We start from the raw sequence: 13,933 nt of genomic DNA, 5'->3' as shown, positions 1-13,933 counted from the left end.
CTTTCTCCCCAGGAGACATTAACATAGCAACAATCAACCCAGAGATAGCCAGCCACCACCGTGAGCAGAAAATCCATTCCAGCACATGCATAATGACAATGGCATATCCAGCCCACATGAAAAACCAAAACCTAGGCAGCCATTGCAAATACCAAAACTAATTTTTCCATCAAGAAACAGATTCAGAAGATCGACACATCTGAGACAGGTTAACATTTAATGAGCCTGTCAAAATATGACAAAGGGATATCAAGCCCGCCAAAAATTAAACAAAGAATCGGGGCTGATTTGGTGCGAAGATTAGAGCAGCTCCAAAAGTATAACTGATGCCCTGTTTTAACGAAGGTATGCTTAGCAGAACACTGCTTTTGCTTGAGAACATAGTATCAGCATCATAGAGCATCAAGCAAGGAGGAGAGAGAGACCACCGCAGCAGTTGTAACAAGCCTCTCCAGCCTCAACGACACTACTGGGGCCACATTACCCTGCTACCAAAAAGGAAGGAAGAACATCACCATCGCGACAGCCAATGTGGTACCATTGAAAACACCGTGATCGAACAACTCCGAAACAAAACTCCTCAAAGAAGAAACCGAAGATTCGAAAGTTTCCACTCTACAATCTAGGCCTGACTACCAACAGGTGAAAACATTACCTAAAGAGACTTTGAAACCTATTTCTAACGAAAGAAAGTGGGTACTTACCCCATAAGTCCAAAACGCGCCCTACTGCATCAGCGGACATCACCCAACTGAAGATTGCGCAGTAAGAAGTCTTCTACGACGTTCGGGGTACGGCAAGCAGAACCTACAGAATCCAGCGAACCCCGAAATCCGCGAACCACTGCCAACTACCAGTGAAGGATCGGTGAGCATAGTCCCTGTTTGCCCTGGAGTTTAACCTAGTCAGAGTTAGGCATTGGGAGGTGGGAGGTGTATTATTTCTGTAACCCCTTTGAATGTGTGATATAGTGTTCTGTATTCAAGTGATTTTAAGTTTGACATGGTATTTTCTTGTCCTTAATAAAATTGAAGTTCTTTGCACCAAACCAGTTGTCGCTTGTACTTTGTCACATCCCCCAAATAAATCCAAAGTCTAGAGCCCAGGGAGTGGAAGCGATTCGAACTGCTCAGAAGATCAGAAGTGAACCTGACCCCACACACTACCCCCTACACTCATGAGTTGAGAATTGCTACAGGTTGCTGGTCAATTTGCACGGCGTGGCCGGTCGCCTTGCAAAAATGGCAGCTCGCCCTTAACTTCCCTGTGAGTTTCAAGAAATTGCTGCAGTTGTGCATTAACTAGCAATGAAACTTGTCGTGGAAAGTTAGAGCTGGTACCTAACAGCACAACTACCTTTATAATAACGAGATTTATGTTCCTGCAATACCACTCAAACTCTCCAACCCAGAAAGGGAACAATTAAAACTGTGGACTCTTATTGCTACAGGTGATATATTTAAAATGTTTACATTTTCTTACTTATCCTTTCTGAATTTTTTTTTCTCTCTTAATCTTTCTTTCCCTCTCTTTATTTCTCTTTCTGCACCAGATTTGACACTAATTGACCCGATTTCCTTCTCTGCCGTTCCGCTTTTCTTTCTGAATCTTTAAATCTCAATGTTTGAGGAGATGGACTGTTGGTCCCGTTGTTCACTAAGGTCACTGATGGCCGTTTCCCTCAGTGTGTCGTTATCAGCTCATATCCCCAGCAAGCTACGGCGTAAAAAAGATTGAGAGGTATAGGATGCAGGAGAAGGCCTAACTAATGCCGTGAGATTCCCCTCTCCAGGAAGCTCCAGCCCATTCCTCTGATGGCATGTAGTAATATTGGCACCACACAAGTAGCATACAATGACCATTTCCAGACAAGACAGGGTCGAACCACCTCCCCATGATCTTCAATTGCATTACCATCGTCCGCTTGATTAGCAGCCTATCCACCACCTTAAACAGTCACTCCTTCCACCAGTGCATCGTGGCTGCAGTGTGTACCAGCTACAAGATGCACTGCAGCAGCTCGCCAAGGCTTCTTCGTCAGCTTCTCCTGAACCCGCGAAGCCTACACCTAGAAGGACAAGCGCAGCAGGCATGTGGGAACACCATCACCTCCCAAGTTCTCCTCCAAGTCACACACCACCCTGGAAATACATCGTCGTTCCTTCATCATCACTGGGAAAAAATCCTGGAGCCCCCTTCCTAACAGCACTGTGGGAGGACCTTCACCTCACCGACTGCAGTGGTTCAAGAAGACGGCTCACCACCACCTTTACAAGGGCAAGTAGGAAAGGGTGGCAAATGCTGGCCTTCCCAGTGACGCAAACATCCCGTAAATTAATAACTTTTAAAAAAGAATTAAAAAGTTGCACTTCTGCTTTGCAGCATTTTATTTTATTCTGCGGGCTCGTGGGGAAGAAAGGCCATTTCCTCTCAACTTGCAAATTGTATTCCTTTTAAGCCACAGAAGCCGATGGGGGATGAGCTGCCTTTTGCACAGGAAGTGGAGCAGAACGGTGGGATGCTCGATCTGCCCCTTGATCTTTCTTTTCATGAACACACTGGCAAATAGCTGACAATAACGCCAAAGGGAAACTGATCTGTTCAACATTTGATCTGATGGATCACAGCATTATTCTCGCTGTTAACTCTTTTTTAAATTGCCGTAACAAATACAGTGCAAAACTCTCATTGTGCACCAGGGGATTCACCGAATTTTATGTTATTCTCATTTTTTTTTTGGCCCCTATTTGTTTTCAATCTTCTTCTCATGAAAGCGTGCTGTTTAAATCTCTACTTAATTTGCATACGAAAGGAACATACACATGGAGATTAAATTTTTGTTTCACAGCAGTGTCTTGCAATGCAGCCCCCATCATTCTCAGGCAAGATTGTGCAATTAAAATCGAAGATACATGTCGTAATGAATATTTGAGATATGGCGATGAGAAGAGTACTTTATGAAATCTTGGCTTTCCAACTCATTAACTACTTAATCTAACTATGCACTTCATCTTGTGAACCAGACAGCATTATACAATCCCATGGCCATGAATAAACAAAATCGGCATTCTCTACCGCAGTATTTTTACTCACACTGAGATACACCTCAGGAATATTCCAGAAAGTTGGCATAAAAGTGGTTGCATTTTTCAAGCTTGAAAGAACTTTTATAATTGGATGATAGCAGAACTGAGAGGATATACTTAACAGGGAAGACTGAATAGGTTCTTTTGTAGAAAAGAGAAGGCTGAGGGGATGACCTGATAGACAGATGTCTTTAAGATTATGAAAGGGTTTGATAGGGTAGACGTAGATTTCACTTGTGGCGGAGACCAAAATTAGGGGCCATCAATCGATAAAACAGTCACCAATAAATCCAATAGGGAATTGTGGAGAAATTTCTTTACCCAAAGAGTGGTTAGAATATGGAACTTGCTACCACATGGAGTCGTTGAGTTGAACAGTATTAGAGGTATTTAAGGGGAAGCTGGATAAGTACATGAGGGAGAAAGGAATAGAAGGATATGCTGATAGGGTGAGATAAAGAGGGGTGAGAGGAGGCTTGTGTGGAGCATAAATATCAGCAATAGACCAGTTGGGCCTGTTTCTGTGCTGTACACTTGATGTAATTCTCTATGTAAATGAAAAGGAGATTTTTCCCTTCTTAATCAGAACACAAAAAAATGAAAGGATTTTTGCGTTATGTACTGCAGCTTCAAAATACAAAGTGATCTTTTTCTACCTGCAGTAGTCAATATTGCGTCTGTCGACAGCATTTGAAAGGACTAAAGGGCCCAAGCCATTGATTTCCATTACTTCCAGGCAGCCAGTAAAACTGTTGAAAGGCTCAGCAATCTGCAAAACAAGGATTAACACTTCAAAATAAGTTGTCTAACATTTGCTGCTCAGTTACGTCAAATTTTCTTGGAAATGCCATGAATTTCGAATTCCCCGTGAACTAGTATCTCTTACAGGCACACAGGCTATTGATTAAATGAGCACTGTGAGTGACAATAAGCAGTTGCAAAGCCAGTTATGGACATTTTGGCCCAAATGCAATGCAGGTGTCGCAGGCGGGAAAGCTTCATTTTACTTCCCGATCCTGTGTCCCTGGGTCTACGGCAGGCTTGCAATGGTCGAGTTTCCGCTAGTTATAGTCATGCAATCCGGGCAGAATGGGCCGAACCAGCATAAAAGATCGGGGATCGTTCAACTTGAGTTACGGCCACATTCTCAGATTGGAACTGCGAAATTCCGACCACTGCGCTGGTACAGGAAGACACGTCAAATTGCGATCATTTTCTTCGGCACAAAGGCATTAGCTGGCACGTTTTTGCAGATCCAAAATATTTAATTTACTAAGAAACTGATCAGTGTACACCAATGAAACTAGTAAATAGTTCAGTAGAATTTGTTTAAGTCATTTTCAGTGATTTTAAATCAGGTTGCATTCAGATGGAGGACTGAACAGCCTTATTAAAAATGCTTATTTTGATGATAAACCCATTTTCAGCTGTATTAATAGAACTGCATCAGGTTGGCGCTCTTAAATACATCAGGGAATACCTTTTACTGGGAAAAAAAGAAAAAGAAACTGTAATGTATGTACATAAGGTCTGCCCACCACCAGAGGGCACTACTGTCAGATGTCCGATGGTCATAGGTACACTCGTGCTGGGCCCGGTATATAGGCTGAACTTCACCTTTGTATTGTCACTTCTGGAAGCCATTAAAGACTGACCAGTTTACACCTGGTCACTGGCTCACAGTACGGAGTTCATTGTAACATTTCATACACAACAGAAACCATTACATTCTATTATGCTGCCCAATTGCGCTGCTTCATTGAAGAATTTACGTTTGTCATTATGCAAATGAATTTTGCGAAAACATGAAAGTCTAACCTAACCAGCGCAATTTCAAGCACATTTTGGATGCAATTTCCCAATTGTGCTCAAAGCGGAAACTCCAACCCGCAGTTTCAAACTCAGGCCTTCACAGCTTTGTGATTCTCTCAAGTTGCGGAATGTAGAGTCAGCACAGCAGTAACGAAAGGTCACAATTTGTATTCAGTCATTATTATCAATTTTAAATTTATTCCCTCTTCCTCTCTCCCTGTCTCTAAGTCCACCCGAATCAAGCATTCTTTCAATGAGAGGGGACATAGAAATTAGGGTCTGTCCTGACTTTGTTGGTCTTTGCACATAGTCATTAAGGGGCATGGGGCAGCATCCAACACCCTGATTTCCCTGTCCTCCGACATAAAGGCACCTGAAGTCATCCCTGTCCCTGCTCAGAAACTCTCAGTGAGAAGCAATTATAGGCACGAATTCAGGTTCTATCACTCAATAACACAGCATACTGGATGCAAAGCCTCACTGCACCATCTGCAGAATCGCTGCAACTTAAAAGATAACTAAAGCTATTTTTAAAATAAATAGATTTGTTCATCAAGGTGATGGATTTCAGGGTTGAAAACAGAATGCTCTTCCATTATGGATATTCTTAGCTCAAAGTTCAGTACTTTTATATCTCTAAATTGTATTTTTCATGCTTGCCTGCAAAAACAAATTTTAGCAATTTGGTGGGAATTTGGGCAGGGAAGGAAATGATGCAGCATGACTTCCTGATCACCACACGACATGGTTGTGGCAGAAATTTTGTGTATTAAATGATTATTATTTGCAACAGGCATAATGGTTACTGCTCAGATCCACGAACAGAGCAGAAATGTTCTGCTAAGCAGAGGATATTGAGTATGGAGGAAGATATGTGTCTGAAGCAAAATGGTGCATCAGTAAGAGAAAGAAACTCGCTGGGTTTCTCCATTCCACAAAGATGATTTATGCAACATTTCCGATGCAAAAACAGCAGCGATATTGTTGCAACGTGTAAAATAATAGCAATAATAATGATAATCAGCACTATCATAATAGTTGCAATATTATTCTTTCAGTTAATCCTACTTTTGGCTATAACTTGCATTTATATAGCGTCTTTAATGTAGTAAGTCGCGATTAGGCATTTCGCAGGAGTGATTATCAAACAACATTTTTGCCACATGAGGAGATATTAGGACAGGCGACCAAAAGTTTGGACAAAGAGGTAGGTTTTAAGCAGCGTCTTAAAGGAGGAGAAAGAGGTAGAGTGGCGGAGAGGTTTAGGGAGGGAGTTAAACCATAAAAACATAAGAAATAGGAGCAGGGGTAGGCTAAACGGCCCCTCGAGCATGCTCCACCTTTCATGGCTGATCTGATCTTGGCCTCAACTCCCACTTTCCTGCCTGGTCCCCATAACCCTTGACTCCCCGATATATTCAATGACCAAGCCGCCACAGCTCTCTGGGGGTAGCGAATTCCAAAGGTTCACAACCCTCTGAGAGAAGAAATTCCTCCTCGTCTCCTTCTTAAGTGAAATTTAGTGGAATCCGTCTGGAATTCCAGAGCTTAGGGCCGAGGCAGCTGAAGGCTCTGCCGCCGATGGTGGAATGATAACAATCGGGGACAATAGGCCAGAATTGGAGGAGCACATAGATCTTGGCAGGTTGTAGGGCTGGAGGAGGTTACAAAGATAGGGAGGGGCGAGGCCACAGAGGGATTTTAAGACGAGGATGAGAATTTTTAAATTGATGCATTGCCTGACCGGGAGCCAATGTAGGTCAGTAAGCACAGGGGTGATGGGTGAACAGGACTTGGTGTGAGTTAGAATGCAGGCAGCAGAGTTTTGGATGAGCTCAAATTTACGGAGGGTGGAAGATGGGCGGCCGACCAGAAGAGTGTTAGAATAGACCTGCTTGTTAAGGTGCTCTCACGTTTTCCCCATTAGCTTTAAACTTTAATTATCCAATGCAAATACATTATGGCTGACACTAGTTAATAGGAGTACGGCTAATAAAGACATTACTTTAAAGGGGACATTTTTCTCGAGCTAATTGATTTCCAATGTATCTAAATTTTGATTATAGAGATGACCTGATAAATGGAAATCTTTTTATTTCCACTGCAGCATCCTAAGTAGTAGGTTTCAACTTTATTAAAAACTCATCCTTTGCCCTGACAGTTTACGAGATTTAGTAGCCATGCCTAACAAGCTTTCGACCAATTTAATATTCACAGTTCTGCCAACCCTTCCTTCCAAGATTAGCGCCTCATAATGAAGACATGACTAATGCCATTTAGGATGCTCTTAATTTTTTTAGCACAAAACATGACTAGATTTCACATCGTCTGATCAGCACAATGCCCTTGAAATGTCTGGGTGTTCTATCGGGGGAGGGTGGGGGAGGTCGTGGGGGGGGGGGGCGGTGGGGGGCTGGGGGGGAAGCTTTCTTGCAAAGAAAAGCTGTTAGTTCAGACTTAGTCTGAATTGTGAAGTAAATGATTCAATACTGTAAAATTTTAGACAAAATGATAGGAAGGGAACGACTTCAAGGAAGGTTTTGTGTAACTGTTAAAATACAGCTGCAGCGTTTTTACCAAATGTCAAGAGCCAGTTAAAATCCATCAGTGACTGATGAAACTTCAGCATCTTTTTTCTTTAGAAATGAAGAACTAATAGGCCAATTAGCAGTGCTAACAATGGGTAAGTTTTTCCAGTCTTGTCTCAACTTTGGCATTGCCTCAGCAGCAGGATCTAAAATTACTTGCCCCATGTTCTGCTCTCAGGAGTCCTAGCCCTTGAGAAATAGCTGAACTAACGAAAAATGTGAGGAGAAAATAAGCGATTGCTGCATTGAATGTCAGCCGTGGCTCAGTGTGTAGCACTCTCGCCTCTGTAGTCCGAAGGTTGTGAGTTTAAGTCCCACTCCAGAGACTTGAGCACAAAAATCCAGGCCGACACTTCAGTGCAATACTGACGGAGCGCTGCACTGTTGGAGGTGCTGTCTGTTGGTTGAGATGCCAAACAGAGCCTGCTCTCTCAGTTGAATGTAAAAAATCCCATGGCACAATTTCGATAAAGAGCAGGGGAGTTATCTCCAGTGTTCTGGCCAATACTTATCCCTCAATCAACGTAACAAAAACAGATTATTTGGTCATTATCACATTGCTGTTCGTGGGAGCTTGCTGTGTGCAAATTGGCTGCCGCGTTTCCCATATTGCAACAGCAACTAAGCTTCAAAAGTACTTAAATGGCTGTAAAGGGCTTTGAGATCTCTTGAAGTCGTGAAAGGCGTGATATAAATACTAGTCTTTTTTTCTTTTGTATGTTGATGCTTTGTTACAGTAACTAATGATGAGGTCATGGAACATTCCACAGCTGCAGAATTACGCTGAAGGTGCATATGTTAACATTTAAGTTGCAGGGCACATTTTTTTTGTGGATGGCATGGCAGCTGGAATAAAATGGGTGGAAGTTATGTTACAGCTGTACACACCACTAGTTCATAGAAACATAGAAAATAGGTGCAGGAGCAGGCCATTCAGCCCTTCCAGCCTGCACCGCCATCCAACGAGTTCATGGCTGAACATGAAACTTCAGTACCCCCTTCCTGCTTTCACGCCATACCCCTTGATCCCCCGAGTAGTAAGGACTTCATCTAACTCCCTTTTGAATATATTTAGTGAATTGGCCTCAACTGTGGTAGAGAATTCCACAGGTTCACTACTCTCTGGGTGAAGAAGTTTCTCCTTATCTCGGTCCTAAATGGCTTACCCCTTATCCTTAGACTGTGACCCCTGGTTCTGGACTTCCCCAACATTGGGAACATTCTTCTTGCATCCAACCTGTCCAAACCCGTCAGAATTTTAAACGTTTCTATGAGGTCCCCTCTCACTCTTCTGAACTCCAGTGACTACAAGCCCAGTTGATCCAGTCTTTCTTGATAGGTCAGTCCCACCATCCCGGGAATCAGTCTGGTGAATCTTCGCTGCACTCCCTCAATAGCAAGAATGTCCTTCCTCAAGTTAGGAGACCAAAACTGCACACAATACTCCAGGTGTGACCTGTACAACTGTAGCAACACCTCCCTGCCCCTGTACTCAAATCCCCTCGCTATGAAGGCCAACATGCCATTTGCTTTCTTAACCGCCTGCTGTACCTGCATGCCAACCTTCAATGACTGATGTACCATGACACCCAGGTCTCGTTGCACCTTCCCTTTTCCTAATCTGTCACCATTCAGATAATAGTCTGTCTCTCTGTTTTTACCACCAAAGTGGATAACCTCACATTTATCCACATTATACTTCATCTGCCACGCATTTGCCCACTCACCTAACCTATCCAAGTCACTCTGCAGCCTCATAGCATCCTCCTCGCAGCTCACACTGCCACCCAACTTAGTGTCATCCGCAAATTTGGAGATACTACATTTAATCCCCTCATCTAAATCATTAATGTACAATGTAAACAGCTGGGGCCCCAGCACAGAACCCTGCGGTACCCCACTAGTCACTGCCTGCCATTCCGAAAAGTACCCATTTACTCCTACTCTTTGCTTCCTGTCTGACAACCAGTTCTCAATCCACGTCAGCACACTACCCCCAATCCCATGTGCTTTAACTTTGCACATTAATCTCCTATGTGGGACCTTGTCGAAAGCCTTCTGAAAGTCCAAATACACCACATCAACTGGTACTCCCTTGTCCACTTTATTGGAAACATCCTCAAAAAATTCCAGAAGATTTGTCAAGCATGATCTCCCTTTCACAAATCCATGCTGACTTGGACCTATCATGTCACCATTTTCCAAATGCGCTGCTATGACTTCCTTAATAATTGATTCCATCATTTTACCCACTACTGAGTCAGGCTGACCGGTCTATAATTCCCTGCTTTCTCTCTCCCTCCTTTTTTAAAAAGTGGGGTTACATTGGCTACCCTCCACTCAATAGGAACTGCTCCAGAGTCAATGGAATGTTGGAAAATGACTGTCAATGCATCCGCTATTTCCAAGGCCACCTCCTTAAGTACTCTGGGATGTAGTCCATCAGGCCCTGGGGAATTATCGGCCTTCAATCCCATCAATTTCCCCAACACAATTTCCCGACTAATAAAGATTTCCCTCAGTTCCTCCTCCTTACTGGACCCTCCGACCCCTTTTATATCCGGAAGGTTGTTTGTGTCCTCCTTAGTGAATACTGAACCAAAGTACTTGTTCAATTGGTCTGCCATTTCTTTGTTCCCCGTTATGACTTCCCCTGATTCTGACTGCAGGGGACCTACGTTTGTCCTAACTAACCTTTTTCTCTTTACATACCTATAGAAACTTTTGCAATCCGCCTTAATGTTCCCTGCAAGCTTCTTCTCGTACTCCATTTTCCCTGCCCTAATCAAACCCTTTGTCCTCCTCTGCTGAGTTCTAAATTTCTCCCAGTCCCCGGGTTCGCTGCTATTTCTGGCCAATTTGTATGCCATTTCCTTGGCTTTAATACTATCCCTGATTTCCCTAGATAGCCACGGTTGAGCCACCTTCCCTTTTTTATTTTTACGCCAGACAGGAATGTACAATTGTTGTAATTCATCCATGTGATCTCAAAATGTCTGCCATTGCCCATCCACAGTCAACCCCTTAAGTATCATTAGCCAATCTATCTTAGCCAATTCATGCCTCATACCTTCAAAGTTACCCTTCTTTAAGTTCTGGACCATGGTCTCTGAATTAACTGTTTCATTCTCCATCCTAATGCAGAATTCCACCATATTATGGTCACTCTTCCCCAAGGGGCCTCGCACAATGAGATTGCTAATTAATCCTCTCTCATTACACAACACCCAGTCTAAGATGGCCTCCCCCCTAGTTGGTTCCTCGACATATTGGTCTAGAAAACCATCCCTTATGCACTCCAGGAAATCCTCCTCCACCGTATTGCTTCCAGTTTGGCTAGCCCAATCTATGTGCATATCAAAGTCACCCATTATAACTGCTGCACCTTTATTGCATGCACTCCTAATTTCCTGTTTGATGCCCTCCCAACATCACTACTACTGTTTGGAGGTCTGTACACAACTCCCACGAACGATTTTTGCCCTTTAGTGTTCTGCAGCTCTACCCATATAGATTCCACATCATCCAAGCTAATGTCTTTCCTAACTATTGCGTTGATCTCCTCTTTATCCAGCAATGCTACCTCACCTCCTTTTCCTTTTATTCTCTCCTTCCTGAATGTTGAATACCCCTGGATGTTGAGTTCCCAGCCCTGATCATCTTGGAGCCACGTCTCCGTAATCCCAATCACATCATATTTGCTAACATCTATTTGCACAGTTAATTCATCCACCTTATTGCGGATACTCCTTGCATTAAGACACAAAGCCTTCAGGCTTGCTTTTTTAACACCCTTTGTCCTTTTAGAATTTTGCTGTACAGTGGCCCTTTTTGTTCTTTGCCTTGGGTTTCTCTGCCCTCCACTTTTCCTCATCTCCTTTCTGTCTTTTGCTTTTGCCTCATTTTTGTCTCCCTCTGTCTCCCTGCATAGGTTCCCATCCCCCTGCAATATTAGTTTAACTCCTCCCCAACAGCACTCGCAAACACTCCCCCTAGGACATTGGTTCCGGTCCTGCCCAGGTGCAGACCGTCCGGTTTGTACTGGTCCCACCTCCCCCAGAACCGGTTCCAATGCCCCAAGAATTTGAATCCCTCCCTGCTGCACCACTGCTCAAGCCATGTATTCATCTGCGCCATCCTGCGATTCCTACTCTGACTAGCACGTGGCACTGGTAGCAATCCCGAGATTACTACTTTTGAGGTCCTACTTTTTAATTTAGCTCCTAGCTCCTTAAATTCTTTTCGTAGGACCTCATCCCTTTTTTTACCTATGTCGTTGGTACCAATGTGCACCACGACAACTGGCTGTTCTCCCTCCCATTTCAGAATGTCCTGCACCCGCTCCGAGACATCCTTGATCCTTGCACCAGGGAGGCAACATGCCATCCTGGAGTCTCGACCCCATTTTGAATACTGCGATTGGTTCTGAGCACCACACCTCAGGAAGGATATATTTTCCTTGGAGGGGTTGCAGCACAGATTCACCAGAATAATACCAGGGCTAGAAGGTTAAATTATGAGGACAGGTTGCATAGACGAGGCTTGTATTTCCCTTAATATAAAACACTAAGGGATGATCTAATTGAGGTGTTCAACACGATTGAAGGACTTGATAGGGTAGATAGAGAGAAATTATTTCCTCTGGCGGGGGAATTCACAACAAGGGGGCAAACCTTAAAATTAGAGCTAAGTCATTCAAGGGTGATGTCAGGAAGCACTTCTTCATACAGAGGGTAGTGGAAATCTGGAACTCTCTTCCCCAAAAGGCTGTTGAGGCCGGGGATCAATTGGAAATTTCAAAATTGAGATTGATAGATTTTTTTTAGGCAAGAGTATGAATGGTTACGGAAACAAGGTGGGTAGATGGAGTTAAGATGCAGCTCAGCCATGATATGATTGCATGGCGGAACAGGCTTAAGTGGCTGAATGGCCTCCTCCTGTTCCTATATTCCGAGGAACAGACAAGGCATCCAAGCATAGGTGCTCGATGCGGTCATCAGGTATCATTTCAGTGTTTCTTACATTTATATAGGGCCTTTTACGTCCTCAGGACATCCCAAAGCACTTTACAGCCAGTGAAGACATTTTGAAGTGGAGTCACTGTTACAAAGCGGGAGCCAATTTTCCCACGGCTGGCACCCACAGACAGCAATGAGATAGTGAGCAGATCATTTGTTTTAGTGATGTTGTTTGAGGCATATTAGCGGACCAATTGAACAAGTACTTTGGTTCGGTATTCACTAAGGAGGACACTAACAACCTTCCGGATATAAGAGGGGTCAGAGGGTCCAGTAAGGAGGAGAAACTGAGGGAAATCCTTACTAGTCGGGAAATTGTGTTGGGAAAATTAATGGGATTGAAGGCCGATAATTCCCCAGGGCCTGATACATCCCAGAGTACTTAAGGAGGTGGCCTTGGAAATAGCGGATGCATTGACAGTCATTTTCCAACATTTCATTGACTCTGGGTCAGTTCCTATGGAGTGAGGGTAGCCAATGTAACCCCACTTTTTAAAAAGGAGGGAGAGAGAAAACAGGGAATTATAGACAGGTAAGCCTGACATCGGTAGTGGGTAAGCTGATGGAATCAATTATTAAGGATGTCATAGCAGCGCATTTGGAAAGAGGTGACATGATAGGTCCAAGTCAGCATAGATTTGTAAAAGGGAAATCATGCTTGACAAATCTTCTGGAATTTTTTGAGGATGTTTCTTGTAGAATGGACAAGGGAGAACCAGTTGATGTGGTATATTTGGACTTTCAGAAGGCTTTCGACAAGGTCCCACACAAGAGATTAATGTGCAAAGTTAAAGCATATGGGATTGGGGGTAGTGTGCTGACATGGATTGAGAACTGGTTGTCAGACAGGAAGCAAAGAGTAGGAGTAAATGGGTACTTTTCAGAATGGCAGGCAGTGACTAGTGGGGTACCGCAAGGTTCTGTGCTGGGGCCCCAGCTGTTTACATTGTACATTAATGATTTAGACGAGGGGATTAAATGTAGTATCTCCAAATTTGCGGATGACACTAAGTTAGGTGGCAGTGTGAGCTGCGAGGAGAATGCTATGAGGCTGCAGAGCGACTTGGATAGGTTAGGTGAGAGGGCAAATGCATGGCAGATGAAGTATAATGTGGATAAATGTGAGGTTATCCACTTTGGTGGTAAAAACAGAGAGACAGACTATTATCTGAATGGTGACAGATTAGGAAAAGTGGAGGTGCAACGAGACCTGGGTGTCATGATACATCAGTCATTGAAGGTTGGCATGCAGGTACAGCAGGCGGTTAAGAAAGCAAATGGCGTGTTGGCCTTCGTAGCGAGGGGATTTGAGTACAGGGGCAGGGAGGTGTTGCTACAGTTGTACAGGGCCTTGGTGAGGCCACACCTGGAGTATTGTGTACAGTTTTGGTCTCCTAACCTGAGGAAGGACATTCTTGCTATTGAGGGA

This window comes from Pristiophorus japonicus, chromosome 7, assembly GCF_044704955.1.
Source record: "Pristiophorus japonicus isolate sPriJap1 chromosome 7, sPriJap1.hap1, whole genome shotgun sequence".
In the NCBI taxonomy this organism is placed as follows: domain Eukaryota; kingdom Metazoa; phylum Chordata; class Chondrichthyes; family Pristiophoridae; genus Pristiophorus; species Pristiophorus japonicus.
Note: the sequence above shows the minus strand (reverse complement) of the source record.